The sequence below is a fragment of the Anneissia japonica genome, unplaced genomic scaffold, assembly GCF_011630105.1.
Source record: "Anneissia japonica isolate Jap-2015-1 unplaced genomic scaffold, ASM1163010v1 scaffold2994_len2133135_cov197, whole genome shotgun sequence".
Lineage (NCBI taxonomy): Eukaryota > Metazoa > Echinodermata > Crinoidea > Comatulida > Comatulidae > Anneissia > Anneissia japonica.
The window spans coordinates 1,136,452-1,141,866 of record NW_022728550.1 but is presented as its reverse complement, the minus strand read 5'-3'; the positions used below and the strand labels follow the sequence as shown (position 1 = coordinate 1,141,866).

The window sequence follows — 5,415 nt, the reverse complement described above, 5'->3', positions numbered from 1 at the left end:
CGGAAAGGTTCATTGCATGGATGAAATAGATATACAAATTGGCTATTTACAGCAGTCGTGGAGCTATATCCTGGCTTCACTATACTGTGAAAGCACCCTGTAATGTATGCTGACTGTCCTTTAATTACTTTAAGAATACAATTCTTGTGATGTGAAAGAACATGCAAGGAATGAAATCTAAAATTATTAGGAGCTGAATAGGCCTACTTTTGGTGTATTATGGTTGTGTGAATACCTCAGGTGCTGTAAGGAGGTGCTTCTAGTAGCTACATGTTCATACCATTCCACAACGGCAGGGGCTGAAATGAACCACAGCACCAGGTAGCTCCCCCCCCCCACTCTTTAAAAAGATTCAGTGGGTCCTTTAAAGTGCATATGAGCCAGATTAACAAATGGTATTGCTTTAAAAAATATAAATATACAGTAACAAGTTAATTGATGATTGTGGTGTTGATGGAAATTCTGTGATTGATTGTAGTTAATATCTGTACCACTCTAGTGAATGAGTTCCTAAATACCAAAGTTCTATGATTTTTTTTTTTAATGAGCGACGTAATGAGTTAATGGAAGGTGTCTTTCTTGATGTGGGAAAAATATGTTATCAAAACCCTTTTGCCATGTGTTGACTTGAGTAGGTTTTCTGCGCTGCTCTACTCTGGTTTTGATGTGATGGCAGTTAAGTGCTCTGTATGCTTTTGAATATTTTGTTTTTCTATGGTTAGGCACATAATGATATTAATAAAAATAATGAAATTCTATATGCTGCTCATGATCTTATAATTTATTATTATGGTCTTCAGTTATATATCATAAACACCGATGTAGAGTACTTTCCCAGGAAGTATTCAGTCAGCCACACTGATTCGGGTAGTGCAGTTTTGCGATTTTGTTGGATGTTTAAACCTCTCACTTAAATGCGTTTTCAGATACAAAGCACTTTTTATTCTCTTGTCATTGGGAAGTATTCATAGACTTGCTGCATGGTAATTCAGCACTGACTCCCAATTTTTGTTAAAGATAAATGCAAGCAATGTGAGCAGCGTCAGTCTCGGACCCACAACCTCTTAATTGAAAGCTCAAAGCCTTGCTTCTATATCACATGCTTCCACTGTACTTAATAGGATCTGTAGCCGGGGTGGGGGGGGGGCCGAGATAAAAAATGTTACATCTGGTAGTGTAGCCAGTTTTATTGTACTCCAAGATTAGCAGGGCGAAAGTATCTGAAACTAAATAGCGTGAAATGTGATGGAAATGTTCATTTGATTTTGACCTCATTTCAAGAGATTGACCAATCACGATGTGTGTTTGAACATAACCATAGTATGTACATTGTCTAGCTAATAAGAGTTTGACTCCTTAACATTAATTATGCTCTGAGAACTGACAGTCTGAAAAAAACACATTTTGGTTTGTAACCTTAAATTTAGTCTCCTTAGAATTAATTATAAATGTAGATACAGTAGCAAGCAAACTAAAATAATTTTTTTTTTTTTTTTTTTTTTGGTTTATAAGAAAATGTGTTAACAGAAGATGACTATATACATCTCTTTCCTTAGGACCCCTGACTCACTTAGATCTGCCAAAGCCAAGAGCCAATGCCAAGTGACAAGTGACATTCCATTATAACTCCCTAATAATATTTAAGTCTCCATGCTCTTGAACCCCACATTCTTATTGTGTTCGCTTTTGGGTGCTCCACTGACTTCGATACAAAGCCAGGGTGGCTGTGGTCTATTGGAGGCAGCCATGAGTTTACTTTGACTCGTGTCTCACACTCGATATGCTGGAGTTGTCTCCCTACATACTGAGTTTCGATATCGTATCATGGCAGAGTCGGTGTGTGAGATGAATTTTGTCTTGTTTTCTAAAACATTGTTCATAATAATAGGCTTATAGTTTTTATCATTCACACATTTATCAAACATCAGGAAAGTTTGTGGGTGGGTGGAACAATTTAGGGGTTGTGTGGGAAAGTAGTAGTAGTAAAACTTATTCATGCTCTGGTGTACTTCAGTCCCTCTGATTGTGAAGCATCGCTGACTATTCAGACAAAATTCATCACAATGTATTACTAAAAGTTATGGATTAATTGCCTACCTTAACCATCATCTATAAATAACAGAACTTATGGTAATTGGTAATAGTATTCCTTAGGAATCTAGGATGTGAAGAATATACATCTTTTTGTGATATGCATAACAGAACTAGAGGACTGACTTGTAACTGGGACAATTTTTCATTAACCTCACTCGACACAAATGTTACTGTTTTGTTTGCCTAGAAGACAAGTCTTTTATTGCAATAAAAGTCAGAGGTAATATTTAATTAGGTTTAGATTCATTCACTGGATATTTTCAACATGGAATGACTGCAAAATTACAGGTTATACTGGCACAGATTTCGCTTCTTCCAGACAAAGGTAGTTATAGGCAAAAACTTAATTGGCAACAAATACTCAAAATCTCAGCATGCATGCTGTTAACTTCAGGACATATGCATCTGAAAAATGGAAAATTTAGAGAGGACCTTGCTAGGGTAGATGTGGGTTGTGAATAATCCTATGAGTAAAAAAACTATGATGATGTTGAGACATTAAATTATGAATTAGTATTTGTATTTTTTTCTAATTTATTGCATTTGTAATGCTTTTTAAGACCATTTTTTAGGTACATGTTTGTATCTTTGTGTTGTAAGTAGTGAAAATATTGAATTCAATTATCTAAAACATTATAGTTAATTTGCTTATGACAATCCATTTTTAACAGGAATATTAAATTTCTGTAATTTTATTCAAATAAGTTTTTATTTGTGTTTATAATATTTATTTAATATTTGTTTTTTCTTACAAGGATTGCTACAATGGTGATTAGAATTTTTGTGTTATTTACAAAAATCGATTTATTATGTTTTTAGATACAAATGGGTAAAGGTAGGAGGTAAAGGTAAAAATCATACTGCTGTATACTACTCTTAAAGAAGCAATTGTTCAGTAAAACTATTAGAAATAAAAGTAATGAAATATGAATTTGGAGAAATAGTGTGTGCACTGAACCATGAAAATCCTTTGGTACCTGATTCAATTCCATCTGCTGCTCTCCTTGCATTTTAGTTAGTGGGCTGAAATGCAAGTAAAAAAGCGCACCGTCTTTTGGATGAAATGTTTAAGCTGTTTGTCCTATGTGCAATGTGACCCTTACGTACGTTAAAGAATGCGGTACGGTAAAAGTGTAGGGGATTATCTTCAGGTGTAGTAAGCCCAATCACCACCATCAGGACCCTATTGAAAATAAGTCTTTAGACTTTTCTATGTTACCGTTGGTGTTCAAACCAATTAAATCCAATCTAATCGCTATGACCTGTCCCAGACTGAAGGCTTGGTAAGTAAAATCATTGAATTTTCATATGAAATTTATCATAGGTTTGAGATGCTTTCAACAGACACTGTATAATTAATAGAGTATATGAATAGTTACTTAGCTTACTATTTAAAAGTGACAGGTTACATCGGGGTGGATTCAAGCACCTGCTCCTCCCTGACCCTCTCCATTTTTAACAAATGTGAAATATTGAAAATGCAGGAGAGTGCCATTTTTGGACATGTAGAGGTGCCATAGCCATCATCCAAACAATGGTGGGGCTGAAGTGTCTGGCCCCGCTGTCTGTAAAAGTACCTTTATGGGCCCCTGCCACTATACCTTCACAACCTATAATAATAATAATAATAACATGTATAAAGTTATGATGAAAATTTTCATATCTGGACAAAATATATCAACACAAAAATGCTTCCTATTAATTTCTAACAGGGTTTATTCTTGAATGAATCTTAAATTAATGAAAATAAAATTCATCTGATCGCTCTCCATAGCAACAACATTTTTCATTTTCAGGTAGTGTGCATTATTAAAATATCCTGGTACATGATGATATAATGCTGTCCTACTTAAAGGAAAGATGAGAAAAAATACTTGGTAAGTTTATCAGTAAAATGCTGGCTACTGCCACACATCAGGCATGTCGTGGCGAAATTGTTAAGTTGTCGCACAGTCCAGTATTGAGTAAATGGGCTCTAAATTTTGGGAGCTCAAAAAATTGCCTAAAAATCCAAATTTGGTTTTCACTATAGATCAACAGTTTAATATTAGTCTTATTAATCATGTCCCAAAGTATTGGTTCTGGAAGTGGTCAACAAATTGTTTTAACATTATTTTTATATTTCATTCTATTAAACAATGTATGCACAAATAACTTTGAAAGGCAATTACTCGAAATCATGTTTATCTTGACTCTAAGAGTACTGTACGTTCACTTTCCAATAACTTAGGCTGGAAATGTCCAATTTGAATGAATGACCCCTCATTTTAAAGATCACATACATATGTATCTGAAAATACCAATAACTTGAATTTCAATTTTTGCTACAACTTAGCCATTTTGCCACAACATGCCTCATATGAGCAGCAGTACAGAGGGAAAATGTAGGAAAGAAATGCTGAAATGATAATTTTTATGTACATTGTGATGAGTCGTGACCTCTCTGATCATTTTCACATGGAATGGGAAGGGAAAGGGGTTTCACCATCTTTTACCCTTTTCTGGATTGCAACAATCTAACCTAAGCTGCTAATGACAGGTTTATCATAGCTTGTCAACATTATCATTATTTATGTATGTAAACTAATACATTCATAAATCATTTTCATTTATTTGATCATCGTTTATAGATTTTATCATATGATTATAATAGTGAAATATGATCAGTCTATAAAATATTCAGTCTTCAAAGGTTTGGCCTTCAAGATTGAACATTGAAAATCACTTCTAATTTAGACTTTTTAATAAATATTTTATTTGAAAAATGCATTTATTGGTTATAGTTTATTTGTACAGCAGTATCTTTAATCTTTGTTTCAGTTAGTTTAAAATATAGTCCTGTATGTTTACTTACTTTCAGATTATTATTCCTTCATTTGGGATAATATGGGAATGCCTTAGCAAATGACAACAGTATTTCAGAGCAGTTGACCCCGGTGAATACAGGTTGCTGTGGTGAAACAAAGACTCTGCAAATGTGTGAATCACAGAATAAACACAGAATGTAAGTATATAGAGATTATATTAAATGACAATGAATGACCAATGAATTAGTGACTAGGTGTTAATAAGTGTTACATTGTGGTATCTGTAGTTTAAATTTATTTTCTGTAATGTTTATATTATTCATATTAGAATATTAACTACTTCGGTTTTCATTTTTCTTCTGTCCACTCCACATTTTTCATAGTCTTATTAATATAGTGCTTATTACAGTAACTTTTTGAGCTTTACATAACACAAAATGTTTTCTTTAGCGATCATTTTAAATATTTATGTTCTATTTTCATATTACCAATATATACAGTAGTCCTAATATAT

At 33.5% G+C, this 5,415-nt stretch overlaps 1 long non-coding RNA gene across 1 annotated transcript; it reads left to right on the top strand.

Moving 5' to 3' along the window:
* Positions 1 to 3,209: 3,209 nt before the first annotated feature.
* On the top strand, positions 3,210 to 5,092 carry LOC117114342. The gene is made up of 3 exons (XR_004446347.1): positions 3,210 to 3,377; positions 3,891 to 3,971; positions 4,955 to 5,092. It is a non-coding gene; the product is annotated as an uncharacterized LOC117114342 (long non-coding RNA).
* Positions 5,093 to 5,415: the final 323 nt, after the last annotated feature.